The sequence below is a fragment of the Diadema antillarum genome, unplaced genomic scaffold, assembly GCF_040938485.1.
Source record: "Diadema antillarum isolate AM-2024a unplaced genomic scaffold, OU_Dant_1.0 scf00000003, whole genome shotgun sequence".
Lineage (NCBI taxonomy): Eukaryota > Metazoa > Echinodermata > Echinoidea > Diadematoida > Diadematidae > Diadema > Diadema antillarum.
Window position 1 is genome coordinate 2389270 of NW_027270892.1, and position 20637 is coordinate 2409906.

General features: G+C 37.2%; 1 protein-coding gene across 1 annotated transcript in view; it reads right to left on the bottom strand.

The window, feature by feature from the left end:
- LOC139734994 (protocadherin Fat 1-like) overlaps positions 1 to 20637 on the bottom strand; it is a 127029-nt gene that overhangs the window by 104046 nt on the left and 2346 nt on the right. The gene's annotated exons all lie outside the window — the stretch shown is intronic.

The following is a 20637-nucleotide window of genomic DNA, read 5'->3' on the forward strand; positions in this document are numbered from 1 at the left end:
CTTGTTGAGAGTACCCGATACAGAATTGATATATCTCTCATCTGCATAATAGTCACTATCAATTTTTTTCTTCATAGAGTTAAACCTAGGGACTTTGTTTTTTAACTTTTGTACGAACAATTGTTGCTTAATCAAAATCACAACACAATTTAGAGCATCGTTTCTCTTTTGTCTGAAACCAAAAATAATATTTTCCAGGCTAAATTTTATCTGTGCTCTAGAACCTTCATTTATCCATTTTCAGACTCATTCCAGATTGACTTACTTGATCGCATTCATAAAAGAAATGTACAATATCTTCCAACTCTTCTTTACAAAACGAACATTTGTCACTACTAGCTTTTTTCATCTTATACTGCAGTTGCTTACTTAAAAACAAAATCCTATTTACTATTTTATACTGAAATTATCTCAACCCAATGTCCATAGTAAAACGAAATATAATATGATACTTTTCCATTTTCACAGTTTGAGGGGGACTATCCAAATGTCGTTCCCATTTAGAACATATCAAAGGTAAACATTTTGTTTTTCCAAGAAGAGCTTTATAAATACACCTACATCCTTTTGATTCTTGCAGTAGTATGTTAATATGTGATGGCAATAATGGACCTACAATGTTTTGTTCACATCTTTGAAAATAACCTCCAAACCGACACTTAATTAGTTGACTTACCGAATAATATGACAGGTAATTAAGTTTCAAACAAAATTTCCGTTCACAATCTTCACGGGTCAACAAATTTCCCTTGTTATCAACCAAATCATTGATATACCTGATACCTTTTTTATGCCAAGATTTGAAAAATACAGTTTTATGCCCGATTTGAATAAAACTATTTCTCCACAATGGATAAGTTAAATAATCAGATCCATCTGAACGACATAATAGGGACATGGCATAAAATACATCTTTCCAAAAATGGATTTGCAGCTTCGTGGGATAGAGTTAAAAAATATTCATCGTCAAACCCTACTTGAAATGGCTTTGTTATAAATGGCTGCATTATTAATGACTAACATCATTACATGTTCCTAAAACCATTCTTCGAATCTATGTCAGTTTTAATGAAATACCGAAATACTCAACATCTGGCATTCTAAGACCCCCCTCTTCATATGTACCAACCACTTGTTTCCTACTAATTTTATCTGGCTTATTCTCCCATATAAATTGAAAAAAACTTAGTTTTTATGATTTTCATTAACTTAGCTGAGGGAGCTGGTATTGATATAAAGAGATGACTGAACTGTGGCAACAGTAATGATTTAACAACTGTTACTCTTCCAAAAACCGTAATATTTCGGTATAAAAGTCAAATTGACCCATGTACAGTTTTTATTTATTTTTATGGTTGTTGTTGATGGAAATAAATAAACTATTGAATTGAATTGAATTGAAATTAATTGAATTCTTCTGCAGGTTCGCTATTCCTATCACGGAAAACTCCTATGTACCTTTATTTCAACATGCTGAATTTTTAGTTCTGAAATTTCTTAACAAATTTTAAACGCAGAAGCTTACAATACAGATGGAATAAACAGGATTTAAAACAATAATTCTGGGTTATAAAGCTTGATATGTTAAGAGATGAGTACCATTGTTTTCGTTTTAATTTCTGCCTGTCTTCTGTCTATCATGTTTGCATTTTCTGGATCTCTAGTACATAATCTTTCTTCCATATGATTCCACCATATACCTATCACAAAATCCTGTTTTGATTATAGGTAGTGCACACTAGCGAAAAGATCAGGGTAATACTTTGCTATACACAGAATTACATGTGAAATCTGTAGGGTAGAAAATTTGTTTCGATTTTTATTTTTTATTTTCTGATGAATGAGATCATACCTGAGGTACAAGGCAAGTTGAGTGTATGAGGCCGAAGAGGGGTTACAAAGGTATGAAAATGAAGTGTTGATTAATTTGCATGTATGCATGAAGGGCAAGTTCGTGGAAAAAGCATGTTATGCAGAGCAACCTCGCACAGCGCAAACGAAATGAAGAGTATAGGCATCGTACAATCATGGAACTGGTATACTACTTGCCATAAAATACATATATACTAGTGTTACAAAAACATTTTTCACTTTTGATCCTTAATAGTTCGACAACCACATGTCAGAAAACACTGTCATTAACATGATTAATAGCTGAATAGTGTACAAATTAGTTGGAGGTGATTTGAATATGAAAGCAGGAACCAGTTTCATATATAAAAGGTCTTTTGTCAGCATACACTATCAAAGTACTTTACATTTTGATATTGGAAAATGATGAATAATTATGTTTTACTAATGTAGACATCCGTTTCAATGTTCCTGTTTGATTATAACTCTTCATGAAACAGGGCCCCGGAATTACTGATGATTTTATCGTTGTGACATGCAAAGTTTACGTAACTTGAAGTTTCACTGGGACAATTTGTTTTAACAGTTTGTGGTTTATCCAAACTTGAGATGTTTCAGCGGGATGATTTTATGCAAATAATGTTTGTTAGCCATACTTGATTGTATCACTGACAAATATATCCGAATAGTTTAATTGTTATCAAAATTTAATTTTTTTTCTAGGACAATTTAACTGAATCATTTGTATGTTATACAAACGCAGTTGTCCATTGGTACGAGCTTATCTGTATAGTTTAAATTTTGTGCAGATTTGATATGTTTCACTGGAAACAATTTATCTTATTTTAATCATTTGTATATAATTCAAATGTTTGATAAGGACAATTCTCACTAAATAGTCTGTAGTTGATTAAAACCTGATACGTTTCACTGACTTTGTGTGTATTGTTCACGTGCTCTCCAAACTTAGCATAGGTTTCATTGGGATAATTTTGTCCAAATACAGTGTCAGCTTAGGCCTTGAGTAACCTGGCAGATAATACTCGTAGATTAAGTCCTATTCATAGTAATGTATTGCTAGAAGGGCACCTTTACACAAGTATGTACCATGAAATAAACTTTTAGAACGAACCTCGGTACTTTCCGGTTCAAAGAAATGAGGTGAAAAATCAATTGGTAGATGATTTAACAAATCAATATATCAGGCAATTTTATCTGAATGTCATGGGTTGTCTCTTACCCAAACTTGATATGTTTCACTTGCACAATTTATCCCAAAAGTATAGCTTGTCTGTATTATCCTAAGGTGATATGTTTCACTTACAAATCTTTATTCACTGGGACAATTTTGTGTGAATCATTCGTGTGCTCTTGAAATAACTTGCATAGTTTTCACTGGGATAGTTTATCATGTAGTGCCAGTTCTTGGCCCTGAGTAACCTGGCTGATGATAGCTTAAGTCCCGTTCATAGTAATGTGGTGATACATGTACTGCTAGGAGGGCACCTTTCCACACGTATATACCATGAAATAAACTTTTTAGTTACAACGAACCTCGGTACTTTCTGGTTCAAAGAAACAAGGTGAAAAAGCAATTGGTACATGATTTAACAAATCAATATATCGCATATGTGTATGTGTATCTAATTGAAAATTGATAAGTATGACTCGTGCAATTTTATCTGAATGTCATGGGTTGTCTCTTACTCAAATTTGATATGTTTCATTTGGACAATTTTACACCAATAAGTATAGCTTGTCACTGTTATCCTTACTTGATATGTTTCACTTACACATTACACATCTTCACTGCTTGAATAATTTTATCCGAAAAGTCTGTTATCCTTTCCTAGTACGTTTCAGTGGGACAATTTTATCTGATCAGTTTGTATGTTTCACCAGGACAATATTATCCGAATAGTCTGTTATCCTGTCTTGGTACATGTATGTTTCACTTGGACAATTTTATCCAAACAGTTTGTATGTTATGTGAGATAATTTTATCCGAATAGTCAGTTATCCTATCTTAGTATGTTTCAGTGGGACAATTTTATCCGATCAGTTTGTATGTTTCACTAGGACAATTTTATCCAAACATTTTGTATTCTATATGGGATAATCTTATCCGGATAGTCTGTTATCCTATCTTGTTATGTTTCCCTTGCATAATTATTTTTATCCGAATAGTCTGGTATCGTATCTTGTTATGTTTTCCTTGGATAATTTTATCCGAATAGTCTGTTATCTTATTATGTTTCACTTAGAGACTTTTATCCGAATAGTCTGTTATCTAATTGTAGTATGCTTCACTGGGACATTTTTATGCAAACAGTTTGTATGTTATCCTATCTTTTTGCCATGTTACACTGGGACAATTTTATCCGAATAGCCTTTTATGCTATGCTTCACTGGGACAATTTTATCCGAATATCTTGTTATCCTATCTTTCTATTACACTGGGACAATTTCATCCGAACAGTTTGTATGTTATCCTATCTTTTTGCCATGTTACACTGGGACAATTTTATCCAAATAGCCTTTTATCCTTACCATGTTTCACCTAGACAATTTTATCCGAATTGTTTGTTATCTTATGTTACCATGTTTCATTGGGACAATTTCATCCGAACAGGTTGTATGTTACCCAAGCTTGATATATATAGTAGATGCCTCTTACTTTGACAATCTTATCCAAATAAGTATAGTTTGTATAGGAGATTCAAACTTAAAACGTTTCACTGAGACAATTTCATCCGAAGAGGTATAGCTTGTATGGGTATGTTACCTTAGCAATACATGTACTAAAATAATTCGAAATAAATATACATATTTGATTTTATGAACATGTTTTTTTTTTTTTTTACTGGACATCGATTGATTGAAAGTTGGATTTCTTGTGTCAATTTTTACATAGTTTTTGATTTGTGTTTGTGTGATGGAAGATGAAGAAATAACTAAGTGGAGGGTTTGATGGCTGGAGAAATAAAATGAAATGAATTATTAAAAATGACAGTGAGATGTCTGGAAAAAAATGTGTAAACAGAGGGTGAAATTACATATTTGTTTGAATAAAAACTTATAGCTTTCCCCCCCCCCATTGAATATCACTGGTGATTACATTGTTTTTGAGATGTGTTTGTGTGATTGAGGACGAGGAAGAGACAAATAATTAGAGGGTGATGGTTTTGAGATGTTTGTGTGATGGAGGATGAAGGAAAGACAATTAAGTAGAGGGTACAATGACTTCTGACGGAAAATGAAAGGAATTAGACATAACTGAGAAGTCTGAAAACTAAAGAATGCGTAAGCAGAGAGTGAAGTGACATGGGAGAAAATAAACTGAAGAATTTGAAAGGGCCTTGAAATAGGGAACGTAGGAAAGAAAAAAAATGCATAAGTAGAAGTTGAGATATGTGGTAACAAAGGAATGAAATTAAAAATGTTTAGAAATTTAAGTACCTGGTTCTTAATCACTCTTTTTTTACTATTCCAAGATACCTTACCTTTTAAATAGTCTTTATCGAGTATTATTTCACAGTCATTTAACAACTTCATTAAAACCTGAAACTGCTCAAAAATGAACAAAAATTCATTCCATATGAAAAGATACATTGTTATCATATGATTAATTTTAAAGTAAAGTTCCAGATTTTGGTCAAATTTAAACGCACTGTACAAGATCGAACTTTACACATGAACCAATGATGTGTATGTGAGTGTGTTCTTACAATGACCCTAAACAATAGACATGAATACCACGAATGCCACCTTTTCAGACCTCTGCTGACTAGGCCTCTGGTCTTTTGCTCCAGGGCACATGAATGCTTTATCAATAATTCATGACGGATTGCCATGGGCACTGCTAGTCTGAATTCATGGTAAAGGGTAAAATGCATGCACATGAAAAAAAGTAAGCACATGTTTTCATGGGCTTGCATATACACTGCATTTCAGTGTGAATAAGGACTAGCAGATGGTGCGTAGTATGAACTTTGCTTTCACTTCTGGAAATGTGTCTCTTTCGCAAAATATTGGCGTGATAACACTATTTTCTAAGGGTGCTAAAGTGAAACATTTTATCAAAAACTGGAGACCAATTTCGTTGTTAAATGTTGTCTATAAGATACTCTCAAGTTGTATTGCTAGTAGACTCAAAACTGTATTTAATCGAATTATTCATGTTAACAAAACATGTTTTTTTTTTTTTGAAGGGACGATTTATTGGTGAAAACATTAGAATTGTATATGATATACTTGCCTATACTGAAAGGGAAAAAGTCCCCAGGATGATTTTATTAATTGATTTGAGAAGGCTTTTGATAGTGTCTCTCACCACTTTCTGTTTAAAACCTTTTCTTTCTTTAAGATTGGTAATTCTTTCATTCGGTGGATTGATTTACTGTACAATGATGTCTATTGTAGTGTTCTTGTCAATGTAGAAGTAACACGCAGATTTCGCATAGAAAGGGTATGTAGGCAAGGAGACCTACTATCCCCCTACTTGTTTTTGTTATGCGTAGAAATTCTTTGGATGATGATTCGGAATTCGCACTCGGTGAAAGGAATCTTTGTCGGCGCAAAAAATTAAGATCCTTCAGTATGCAGATGACACAGAACTATTTTTAGATGGTAAAAATGTTAGTTTACACAATGCTCTATATATTTTGGATTTATTTGGAAAATGTAGTGGGCTGAAGATCAATATACAAAAAACAAACAAACAACCAAATGCAGTTTGGATTGGTGCATCAAAAGGTAATGATGACTTAGAAACCGAAAGACAAGTGTATGTTGGGCGAGATGATTTTTTTTCCGTTATCTTGGTACAGATTTCCATCTTGTAATTGATAAAATACCGGATTATGATTATGATTTTTGATAGGGTAAAACGTCAGATGATTTCTTGGATTAAACGAAATATTACGGTTTTGGGACGATTAACAGTTGTTAAATCATTACTGTTGCCACAGTTCCATCTTTTTATGTCAATACTAGCTCCCTTAGCTAAGTTAATGAAAAATCATAAAAACTGAGTTTTCCAGTTTTTATGGGAGAATAAGCCAAATAAAATTAGTAGGAAAAAAGTGGTTGGTACATGAAGAGGGAGGTCTTAGAATGCCAGATGTTGAATATGTTGGTATGTCATTAAAACTGACATGGATTCGGAAAGTGGCTTTAGGAACATGTAATGATGCCAGTCATTTATAACAAAGCCATTCGAAGAAGGGTTTGGCGATGAATATTTCTTAACTTTATCCCACAAAGTTGCAAATCCATTTTGGAAAGATGTATTTTATGCCATGTCCTCAATATGTCGTTCAGAGGGATCTGATTTTTAACTTATCCATTGTGGAGAAATAGTTTTATTCAAATCGGGCATAAAACTGTATTTTTCAAATCTTGGCATGAAAAAGGTATCAGGTATATCAACGATTTGGTTGATTACAAGGGAAATTTGTTGACCCGTGAAGGTTGTGAACGGAAATTTTGTTTGAAACTTAATTACCTATCATTCGGTAAATCAAGTAATTAAGTGTCGGTTTGGTGGTTATTTTCAAAGATGTGAACAAAATACTGTAAATCCATTATTGACATCACATATCAAAATATTACTGCAAGAATTAAAAGGATGTAGATGTATTTATAAAGCTCTTCTTGGAAAAACAAACTGTTTACCTTTGATACGTTCTAAATAGGAACGACATTTTTGATAGTCCCCCTGAAACTGTCAAAATGGAAAAGTATCACGTTGTGATATCTCATTTTATTGTGGACATTGGGTTGAGATATTTTCAGTATAATGTATAAAACAGTAAATAGGATTTGTTTTTAAATAAGATGAAAAAAGTCAGTAGTGATAAATGTTCGTTTTGTAAAGAAGAGTTGGAAGATATAGTACATTTCTTTTATGAATGTGAAACTAGTAAGTCAATCTGGAATGAAACTGAAAAATGGATGAAGGAAGGTTCTAGAGCACATATTGAATTTAGTCTGGAAAAAATATTTTTGGTTTTAAAGAAGAGAGAAATAATGCTCTTAATTGTGTTGTGATCTTGATTAAGCAACAACTGTTTGTACAAAATTTAAAAACAAAGTCCCTAGGTTTAACTCTATGAAGAAAAAAAAATTATTGAATATTATGCAAATGAGAGATATATCTATTCATTCTATTACATAACACTTCGTACAAGCTTTCAGAGGGTTAGCATATTCCTGCGTGCTTTGGCAGAGAGATCACACCAAGGAAATTCAAAGTCTGTTGTTATGATAATGAGTTTGGCACCCCAGTCCCTATAAATATTAGGTATTCCCACTATTCGACATCTTTTCTTCGTGTGTTCGGCAGAGAGTTAGCTTGCACAGTGCAACTGTGCGTTATAAGCTTCGCTTACTGATCTTTTCGACGTGTGACAAACCTGAGTGATACAGAAGACAACGGTTCACAGCCGCCGGTAACGGGGCTGTATATCATTTAGAGCTGCGGTCTAATCTTTCGGCGCAGAAGAGTGAGATTCAACGTTTATCGGCCCAATTATCTCGCTTTATGGATGGACAGATGTCTGTCTCCAAAACCTCTGAGCCAGCCCGCCATGCGCTGCATGCGGGAGTACTTCAGACTGGCTCCTTCGCGGTGTGACCGCGAAGTTGATTTACTGAGCACTTTGTGGAGACAATCAGCCAGAATTCTGCAACCACTCACCTGCTCAGCTCCGACCCGAAGGCGGAGTTCGAGAGCTTTGTGCAGGCAGCACAGCCCGTGGGAGGCAGTGCAAACGCCGCTTCGGCGACCAGCTCATAGAGCTGGAAGCAGGCAATTTGTATGAAGGCCCTGAGGAATCCGGCCTCGCAGTTTCTGATGGATTGACCGCTCAGCTGACAAGGCGGTCACATTGCCTCCGTGAAAGGAGAGCGTGGAAAAAAGAATCCATAACACTACAGTACATAACGCCCTCGACGCCCCCTTTCGGTGTGTGCACCGAGAGTCGAGGAGCAAATGTGCACCTCGATCCCCGGGAAAACCGTCCAGCTGACAGAAGTGCAAAAGACGGTGATTCAGTGAATGTTCCCTTTAGTAAAATAATGCTAAAATCACCCGGGAGCTGCAGACAGCAGCTAGGGAGCAACGGTCAGTCCATTCAGCCCCCGTTGCTTGACTGGCGGTCAACGGAGTTACTCTGTGCCGTAACATCCTCGTATGAGATGAACATGAGACCCGAGAGGAGCTCAAACTTGCTTTCAATCAGAAGTACAGGGGCATAATAATTTATGCAGTAGATCGATCGCCATAGGGAAAACGGTATTTGAGAAAGACTTGCAAACAACATGAAAAATGCTGGCGAGTCGCCCCTCGTGCGTGGGCCAAAAAGTAACCTTCTCCGACCGACCGCGTCGTCGGTCGTTCGGTAGCACGCGGATAGAACATACCGTCATATTTTCCAGCAACGCACCATCTAATGTAGAAAAACTAGTAAGTCCCTGTTTACATGCGGGACGACTCAGATTTTTCAAAGAGACGTGGTCTCTCATTATTTCTGATCCCTTGATTTCAGACACTATTTGTTGTTACAAGATCTTATTTGACGGTTATCCCAACAAAAATTATTCCTCCTCAATTACTACTGTCGGAGGAGGAAAATGCGGCAATTAATTTGGAATTTCTTTCGTTGTTAACCAGAAAGGGGCAACATCAGAAATTTCCCCAGGGGAAGTTTCATTTCTGTCCACTATATTCACAGTTCCAAAGAAAACCGAGGATCTCAGATCCTTCATTGATTTGAAAAATCTGAACTCGTTCGTTCAGTATGAGCATTTCAAGATGGAAATTTTTCGAAATGTTAAAGAAATCCTAATCAATGCAATCCGACTACTTAACGTCACTGGATCTCAAGGATGCATATTTTTCCATTCCTATTCATGAAGATTATCAAAGTATTTGTTCTACGTGGAATGGTCGTTTTTATTGTCTTACTTGCTTACCCTCTGGGTTAAGTTCAGCGCCAAGGGTATTTACTAAAGGAATGAAACCCGTTATTGCTTCTCTTAGAAGCAGAGGCATGAGAATAATAATTCATTTGGACGATATTTTAATTGTTTGCCCGCTCTAAAGAGGAGAGTATTGCTAACACGAACTGTGTTTTGGATTTACTGGCATCATTGGGATTGTCATTAATTTTGGGAAGTCACAACATCTCCGACCTACTCAGGCTTTAATTTGGTGGCGAGCCATCTAGACGGAAAAAAAAATGACAAGATAAGGAATCTTGGGCATCCTATTTTGTCGTCTCCCTCGACAAAAATTCGAGATTTAGCAAAGTTCATTGGTTTCTTTCTTCTCCATTTGACCCCAAACCGGCGGGTCGTTGGCATTATCGTGTTCTAGAGTCGTGCAGAACCAAAGCAGTGCAAGAATCAGGTGGTAATTTTGATGCATCTCTTTAATTCAATAAACAATATTGCCATTGAAGAAATTCGTTGGTGGCTTCCCTTGCCATGCAAGGAAATTGGGTCCTGCATCGACATTCCTGTCATCCATTGACAATATTCGTACAGATGCCAGCACCTCAAGATGGGGTACACTCTGTGTAAATGATAATTCCTTTGCTCAAGGTGTCTGGTCCCGAGAGGAAGCTAATCTGCATATCAATGCGCTAGAATTACTGGCTATTCATCGAGGCCTTGCCTCCCTGTGCGACACCTCCCATAAGCAACACATTCATATTAAGTCAGATAACAGTGCAGCTGTCAGTTACGTCAGGAAAATGAGTGGTAGTATTCCATTACTTAATAAGTTGTCATATGACATTTGGGCGTGGTCGCTGGGTCGCTACTCTTGGCTATCTTGGCTATCTGTTTCCCACTTGGCTGGTGTTGCTCATATAGAAGCAGATAATTAATCTATCTCGGAGAGATATGAAGAATTAAATTAGTCTTCGTCCTGATATATATTTTCGTTGCTCTTATCTATACCTTCCTTCAGACCCGAAATTGATCTTTTCGCATCCAGTGCCAATAGGAAATTGGTTACGTACTTGTCTTGGGAACAAGACCCCTAAGGCTGTCGATGCCTTTTCAGTATCATGGGAATTTTTACATCCCTACTATGTTTTTCCTTCACTTTGTTTTTGCGTACTTTCCAGGGTCCTTCCCAAGTCCGCAGGGACAATATTAACTGCCAGAGAGCAGTCTCGATCACCCCCTTTGTGGAGGACACAATCGTGGCTCCCGCTCACCCGCGATCCTGGCAGCCCCACCCCTCCTACCAGGGGACTGCCTGGTTCCCCTTCCCATTCCAATGCCCGAGCTGAGGTTACTCGCCTGACCCAGGGAGATATCTCTTCCCACCTCCCTGCCTGACCTATCTCAGCGAACGTTGGCGAGCATTAGGAATTTCAGAGCACACTTCCGAGCTCATCGCAAATTCATGGCACAACACCAAAAAACATTATAACTCAGCTTGAAAGCAGTGGATTAGTTGATGCCGCAAACAATCGCTCGAGCCATTTAGTTCATCCATCACCAATATCGTAATGTTTGTCTGACCAGCATGTGTTTGGGAAAAATACAGTAAGGTAGATTCGTATCGATCAGCCTTGTCATCTGTGCTGCCCTCTTCTGACGGGTTTTCCGTGGGAAAGCACCCGTTTGTAGTACCTGTGTTGAAAGGTAGAACCTCTCAAACCACGGTACAACACCACATTTCTTAAGTTTCTCAATTATGTTCATTAGGTAATAATGCAAGATTGTTACTTCTAAGCGAGAATTTAATTGCCCTGGCGACTCTTGTTTCAACACAGAGATTGCAGACTCTGAGTTTTTTGGACATTACATAATGTCAATTCCTAATGACAGTACAGTCTTTCAAGTGGTTGAGTTATTGAAAGCAACTACAGAAGAAGGGTATTGCCAACCAATCTATTAAATTGTCTTCTTTCCTCACAAACGAGAAGTTGTGTGTTTTATCAGTGCTCATGGAGTACTTAAGTCGAAAAGAACCCTTGCGTCAGGTTCACGTTGTGACTAAACTTTTTATTTCTACTAGAAAAGCTCACAAAGAAGTAATCACTTCTACCCTGTCTAGGTGGTAAAAGGGCACATTGAATAAGCAGGCATAGATACTTCGGTTTTCTGCTCACATTTACCGCAGTGCCTTGAGTACTGCAGCTTTTAATCAAGGCGTTACCACTGAGGAGTGGCCACTGCCAAAACCTTTCGAGATTTTTATTTTAAGCCAGTTCAAGAAGCAAAATTCGCTTCAACCATTCTCAGCTCATCTTCACAAGTTATAAGGAAGATGGGGGACACGATACGTATGTAACTCACAGTTACTATACTGTTACAAAACTATACTGTTCTTTCCTCCTTGTGATCATGTGTTCATACGGAACATACACCTTGTCATGGTACTACTCAGATTGCTCATTAATAAAATTTGACCTATCATGAACGCCCATGTGCAGCAGTTTTTTGTTTCATTTGCCTGAAACATATCTCAATTGACAGTTTCTGCGTATTACTTTGAAGATGCTAACCCTCTGAAAGCTTGTACGAAGTGTTATGTAATAGAATTCCTAAATTATGCGAATAATATTATGAAGTATAATTAGAATTCTATTAATAACAATGAAGTACAAGATGAAGAGGGTCCCACCCAACGCGTTGCGGGTTCATAACATATTGTTTGATAACCCTCCCTCTCTCTTCTCGTCACAGAAACTGTCAACTCATTTGCCATACTACCTGCGGTCGCAATTAACTTCCGTGACCAGGCTCATTACTTTACTGTCTGGCTTCATGCCTGTAAGATATATATGACTGATCCGGATGAATAATTGTGGATACGTATTCTGTTCAATGTTAGTGGAGACTGACGTTGAGTGATCATGTGAATGTTTGGATACTGTCTCGTATACTTTAAAAAGATGTCGAATAGTGGGAATACCTGATATTTATAGGGACTGGGGTGCCAAACTCATTATCATAACAAAAGACTTTGAATTTCCTTGGTGTGATCTCTCTGCCAAAGCACGCAGGAATATGCTAACCCTCTTCATCTTGTACTTCATTGTTATTAATAGAATTCTAATTATACTTGACCCCCCTAAACCTGTATGACCCCCCTAAACCTGTATTCCCTTATATCTTATATGATGGACAACAAGGAGGAGACCATCCCCGGTAGCAAAGCATTCTATTTAATCTTACTGTAGTATGTGATGTGAGGGGATGACCGACTTGGGGAATTATGGGTAAACGTCCTGGTCTACCTTCTCGTGGTGGGGGTTGTGACCCAACTGATCTGTGCAGTTGGTGACGAACAGACCAGGGTGGCTAGGAGAGGAATGTCTCACCCGCCTAGCTAACTCTTGAGCGAAACTGCATCATGATGGAACAAAATACTGGCACCAGGGTCCCAGCCCCTGCTACTACTAACCAGCCATCTCGCCAAACGAACCTACATCCTGTAGAGAAGAATGACGCATCACATCTCAATCTAACTAGAAGACCAATGGGTACTACTAGGCTGAGCCATGCAAATAGCAGGCCACCGATTAGACGATATGATGCTGATAAATCGAGAGGCAAGAAGGCGCTACTAACGACGAATAACCGGAGGGCCAAACCCCAAAAAGTCGCTTACTTAACGAGTGAGTTGCACTCTCTCTACAAACTAAGTAGACCATGCTTATTTTCAAGTTTTTATTGTAACAAACAACATTCCACTGGTCTACCTCAAAAAATTTGTTGCGAAAGCCTCCAAATCCAAGATGGCGTCCAAGATGGCCGCCATATTTACTGAATTTGTTATTTAAATGATAGAATTCGATAGAAACATCAGATTTCAACAAATGTGATGGCATATGAAAGAGAATAAAATTTTCTACAAGTTGATACCATTTTTGTGGGTTATTGTGATAACTGGATTGAGATTTTAAGGAAAAAACAATCATTTTTTAATATTTTTCTGAAAAAAGGAAAATCATGAAAATGCTTGATTCGCCATAAATCAAAGAAAGAAAGAAGAATTATCTTGAAACGTTTCAAGAATTTTGTTTGACATATAATTAATATTTGGAGAAAATGAGGGGTCAGTACCATTTTCGGTTCAGGAGTTATAATGTCTCAAACTTGAAAACTCACTATGTAAAAATGGCCAACTACTACACGCACCACTGGCACTGGCGCTTGTAGCAGTGCCAGTGGTGCGTGTAGTAGTCTTGGCAAACGCAGACTTTTTGTTTGACAAACAAGGGTTTGTGCCTGCAAACTAACTTTTCATACCAAGTGGTAGCTCAGGTGACGCTGATTGCTATTATTTCAAAGTAGATTGTTGTGAAGCAGATGAGATGAAGCAAAAAATATCTTTCAAATAGAGGTAGAAGCTTGAAACACTAACCTTGCTATAGAAAGTTTAAAACCAAATTTGGATCAATCACTCAAAAAATTCAAAATTGCAGGCCATCAAAGCTGACATAGTGTATTGCGCCAAAGTAAATGTATCATTTCGATTTTGATACAATTTTGTCTGTTTTGCTGTCTATTTATATGTTTTTTATATATTCTGAACGTTTTAATGGTATTTCAAACCATCTTAGGTTTTTATGGAGACATTTTTCAGAATGCACCATGAATATTTCTCTAAAAAGTGAAAAAAAATTAAAAATGTTTATGAAAACCATGCAGAAATTAACATCTTTCCCATAATATAATCAATATTTGGAGAAAATTAGGGGTCAGTATTGTATTTGGTTCAGGAGTTATAATGTCTAAAACTTGAAATCCAATTTTACATAATATATATTTGCACGCATCTGTTCCCAAAGACGTCACAGAGGGTCAAATCCAAGATTGTGCTTACTTTTCGAGTTCCACTCTCTCTATAAACAAGACCATACATAATATTAAGTATACTAAGCAATGTTCCGTAAGTACACCTCAGTAGATTTGTTGCAAAAACCTCCAAAGTACAGATGCGGTCCAATAGGGCCACCATTTTTCAAACATAAAATTTGATAGAGACATTGGATTGCAACAAATTTGATGTCATAATGAAAGAGAGCAAAACTTCCGAAAAGTTGATACCACTTTAGCTGTGTATTGTGATAAATTGGGGGGGGGGGTTGTTTGCTTCTCTCTTTTTTTGGGGGGGATACATATTTTTATATTGTTTTGAAAAAAGGAAGGAATGCAAAAATGCATGATTTAATATTTATCAAAGAAGAACTGAAGAATTCTTTTGAAACCTGCGATTGAGATTGAGATTTACTGAGATTGAGACATAATTCATATTTCTGGAATCATAGGCAATATCATACACTGTTGACAAGCTAGTTAACATTTAAAACTTGAAAAAATTGTATTTATGCATTATAAATTTTGCATACAATGTGTTTACATGGTCACATGTAATATTGTTATGGTCTAGTGACTTGCAAGTACCTGCAAACTAACTTTTCATGCTAAGTGATAGGTGACGCTGGTCGCTATTACTGTATCATTTCATCATAGTAGATTGTTCTGAGGCAGATAAGATTGAACAGAAAGTATTTTCCAAAAAGAGATAGGAGCTTGGAATTTGGCACAAATTTTTCCAATGTGTAATATTTAGCGATAAAAATAGTATCCACACAAAATTCAAGATGGCGGTAATTAATCGAGGTTGTCGTTCAAGGCATTATTTACCATTAGTGCACGTAAAACAAAAACCCAGCTTTACTTAATTCCTCAAACTAGTTCTAAACTGTGAGTTAGGGATAGAACAACTAATGTACAAACTTAAATCAGTATAGTTAATGCTAAATATTGTTAGATATACTAAATAGATCTGATAAGAATGTCTTTTTTTATATACTAAATTGTTAACAGTTATCATGGTTATGGTTTCTTGAAAAGAAACGGTGTTATCTCCGTATGTTTTAGGCTTTATTATAATTTCTTTTACATGGTAGAATGTTTTGTGATACAACTAACCTGCACATATAAATCGAATATGATATCTCTCCCAATGGTTAACAATACCTTTAGTGTGTTGCGTGAAAGTTAGATTTCAACTTATAACTTATAATTTGATATATTTTTTAATCTTCTTATATTGCTGTCTACTACATGTTTCTATACATCCGAACGATATTGTACTAGTGTAAACCATATTGAGGGTCTTTTTTTTTTGGGGGGGGGGGGGGGGGGCGGGGGTGGAGCTCATTCCAGTGTTTGAAGAAATGCTACTGTATCAAAGATATGCTTTTTTTACTTGTATGTTACTCTGCTGTTGTAGAAACGTGGATGATGATGGTATATGTGTAATAATGTCTGATCCGCAGATGTCCTTGAAAGCCGTTCTGATCCGAACCCCCCCCCCCTCAAAAAAAAAAAAAAATCCGACATGGCGGCAATTTCTCAACTTTGCTCTTAAATGTGTTGTGCGAAATTACTTTTCTGTATAATGTTCGTATAAAATTGTCCAAATTGATTATTCGTGCTGTATATTCACATTTACAAATAAGCATGCTGAAACTGTATTTACTGTTATCAGATTTTTCTTACATTGTTTTAGGCTGATTTCATGTGGGTTATAGTGTCACAATTGATCTGAACTTATGCCATTGGTAGATGTTTTCCCATATTAGATATAAAGATCTCTCGAGAGTGAAAATGTTCATTTTCATTCATTTTAGAGTGACCTCGGGATCACTCGAAGAGTGAGGAGTGATCCCTAAGGCAGGGCTCGACACTAACAGTGATCCGGTGGCCCAGGGCCACCAAAAACGCACGTCGGGCCACCAAAAATGTCAGAAATGAAGAATTTGGTGGCCTGATCGGGCCACCGAAAAAGGTCGGATATTTGCCTTTGGGCCACCAAAAATAAAAGTTAGTGTGGGGCCCTGCCTAAGGTCACTCTAAAATGAGTGAAAATGAACATTTTCACTCAAAAGTCACTCCAATTTCACTCTAAATTCACCGTCTTCTGTTATTCACTCCTCACATCAAAAGTAAAAACTTCCACTCGATTTGTTTTTTCTTTTTCGGAGAGTAGAATATCACTGGTCTTAAAAATGTGTCCATAAAAACCTAAGACGGTTTAAGATAGCGCAACAGACAAAATTGTGTCAAAATCGAAATAATACATTTAATTTGGCGCAATACACTATGTCAACTTTGATGGCTGTCATCTTGATTTTTTTTTTTGAGGGATTGATCTAAATTCTGTCTTAAACTATCTATAACAAGATTGGTGCCAAGTTTCAAGCTACTACCTCTGTTTGATTTTTTTTTTTTTTTTTTTGGCTTCATCTCATCTGCTTCAGAACAATCTACTTTGAAATAATAGCGATCAGTATCACCTGAGCTACCACTTGGTATGAAAAGTTAGTTTGCAGGCACAAACCCTTGTTTGTCAAACAAAAAGTCTGCATTTGCCAAGACTACTACACGCCCCACTGGCACTGCTACAAGCGCCAGTGCCAGTGGTGCGTGTAGTAGTCTTGGCGCGCGCAGGCTTTTTTACGACCAACAAGGTCTTGGTCACAACTAAAGTGGCCATTTTTACGTAGTGAGTTTTCAAGTTTGAGACATTATAACTCCTGAACCGAAAATGGTACTGACCCCTAATTTTCTCCAAATATTAATTATATGTCAAACAAAATTCTTGAAACGTTTCAAGATAATTCTTCAGTCTTTCTCTGATTTATGCTGAATCAAGCATTTTCATGATTTTCCTTTTTTCAGAAAAATATCAAAAATGAGTGTTTTTTTCCTTAAAATCTCAATCCAGTTATCACAATAACCCACAAAAATGGTATCAACTTGTAGAAAATTTTATTTTCTTTCAAATGCCATCACATTTGTTGAAATCTGATGTTTCTATCGAATTCTATCATTTAAATAACAAATTCAGTAAACATGGCGGCCATCTTGGACGCCATCTTGGATTTGGAGGCTCTCGCAACAAATTTTTTGAGGTAGACCAGTGGAATGTTGGTTGTTACAATAAAAACTTGAAAATAAGCATGGTCTACTTAGTTTGTAGAGAGAGTGCAACTCGACCTCTGTTTTTAGCTTTTGGCCCCCCGGTTAGAAAAAGAAAATTGGAGTCGGGACATGGAATGTACGGACACTCCATCAACAAGGAAGTCTCGAAATCCTGCTTAACCAGATGAAGAAGTTTGACTGGGAAGTCCTCGGCATTTCAGAAACTCACTGGACAGACTCAGGCAGGTTCATATACCAGGGATACAAAATCCTGTGTTCAAGCAACAAATCGGTCCACAGGCAAGGGGTAGCTCTCATACTCAACAAAACAGCCCAAAGTGCTTTACTAGGCTACAACCCCGTCTCACAAAGGATCATGTCAGCAAGATTTCAGATGAAAGCTGGGGCCATAACCATTATACAGGTGTATGCCCCAAATACAGCTGATCCGGAAGGTGAAGTAGATGAATTTTATGACCAACTGCAAACCGTAGTCAACAAAACAAACAAGAATGACCTGCTCATTGTAACGGGAGATCTAAATGCCAAAGTAGGAAGTGATAGAACAAACTGGGAGAATGTATTAGGCAACTACGGCTATGGCTCCCAAAACGGACGAGGAGAGAAGCTACTCAATTTCTGTGCTGCAAATAATTTGTCAGTCACCAACACCATGTTCAAACAGAGAAAACAGAATCGACAGTGGACCTGGGAATCTCCAGACCAGAAGACGCACAATATGATAGACTACATCCTGATCAATGAAAAGTACAAACACTGTGTCACAAATGCTAGAAGCTTCCCAAGTGCAGACGTGGGATCTGATCACCAACTAGTGCTGGCAAACCTACGACTGAAATTCAAAATAAATAAGAAAATTAATTACCCAAAACATTATGATGTCTTCAGACTGAAAGATCCACAGGTCAGGGCCAACTATGAAGTGGAAATTGGAGGAAGATTCGCCCCTCTGCTAGACATGCCAGACACTGACACACAAACTGTGTGGGAAGAAGTAAAGACAGCATTTGCCGAGACCTCAGAAAAGATCTTGGGGAACAGGAAAGCTAAGAAAAGCAAACCATGGATCAGTGAAGAAGTTATTAATCTGTCAAATGAACGTAGCAAAGTGAAGCAAGCTAAATCACATGATTCATCAAAAAAGAGAAGATATAATTTTTTGAATCGTGAAATTAAGAGGAAATTAAAAGGATGTAAAGACACCTGGCTCAAAAGCTTGTGTGCAAAAGTGGACAAGGCTCACCAGGCAGCAAAATCAAAGGAGGTCTACTCAACGATAAAGATCATTACCAACAAAGCATCTATCAAAATGCAAACAATAAAAGATAGGAATGGAGAAATTTTGACAGAACTCAAAGAGGTCGGAACTAGATGGAAAGAAAGCTTTGAGGAACTGTACAATAATCAAAACCCAGTTGACGAGGACACAGCAAGCTGTATACCCCAAATGCAGAACACAGATGAAGAACCTGATATTACAAGGGAAGAGATTGCGAGTGCTATCAAGAGATTAGCTGATGGAAAGGCAACCGGATTTGATGGCATTTCAGCTGAAGAGATAAAAGCTGCTGGAGATGCCGGGATAGACGTCTTGCATCAACTATGCCAAAAGATATGGCACAATGAGTCTTTCCCAGATGATTGGGGAAAGGCAATTATAACCCCCATCAATAAGAAAAAAGACAAACTTGACTGTCGTAATTACAGAGGAATTAGTCTTCTCAGCCATGCTGGCAAAATATTAGCCCTTGTCATTCAGAGACGCATTCTAGATAGAACAGAACAAGTTTTGTCAGAATCACAGGCAGGTTTTCGACCAGGAAGATCAACAGTAGACCAACTCTTTACTCTACGACAAATCATTGAGAAATATATGGAAAGAAAAAGAGGACTATTCTTATGCTATGTAGACTTTGAAAAGGCCTTCGACTCTATCTGGTAAGAGGCTTTGTGGAAAGCACTCAACTTCTTTGGATTTCCTAGAAAAATCATTAATATTTTGAAAGCACTTTACCGGAAATCACAAAGTGCAGTTAGGGTAAATGGCGACCTAACAGATTGGTTCAAGGTAACAGTGGGAGTAAGACAAGGATGTGTAATCTCACCATAACTATTTAACATCCTACTTGAACTTGTTATGCAATACGCCCTCCACGACATCAAAATTGGAGCTAATATCCAAGGACAAGTCATCAACAACCTATGCTATGCAGATGACATTGCTTTGATAGCAGAAAGTGAAGAAGATCTGCAAACTCTTGTTGACAAGGTACATCTCAGCAGCTCCTCCTTGGGTCTGAAGATTAATATCAGGAAGACAGAGGTGCAGTATATCAGCAAAGAGCCCAAACAAATACACATCAGTATAGAAGATAAAGAGCTGACACAAGTGGAATATTTCACCTACCTAGGTGGAATTATTAGTCAAGATGGATCCAACGCTCCGGAAATCAAAAACAGAATTGGAAAAGCCATGGGGGCAGTCCAGAAACTTCACACCATATGGAGTTCAACAAATATTAAGTCATCAACAAAGACCGAATTATACAGGGCACTAATTCTCCCTATATTACTATATGGAGCAGAGACATGAAACACTCAGGAAAGAAGATGAAAACCGCCTGATGACTTTTGAAATGACATGCCTGCGGAAAATATGTGGCGTAACACGAATGGATAGAATAAGGAACACCACAATAAGGAACCAATTGAATGCAACAAGAACAGTATTAAATAGAATCTCCCAAAGAAGACTACGATATTTTGGACATCTCATACGTATGCCGGTAACACGCCTTC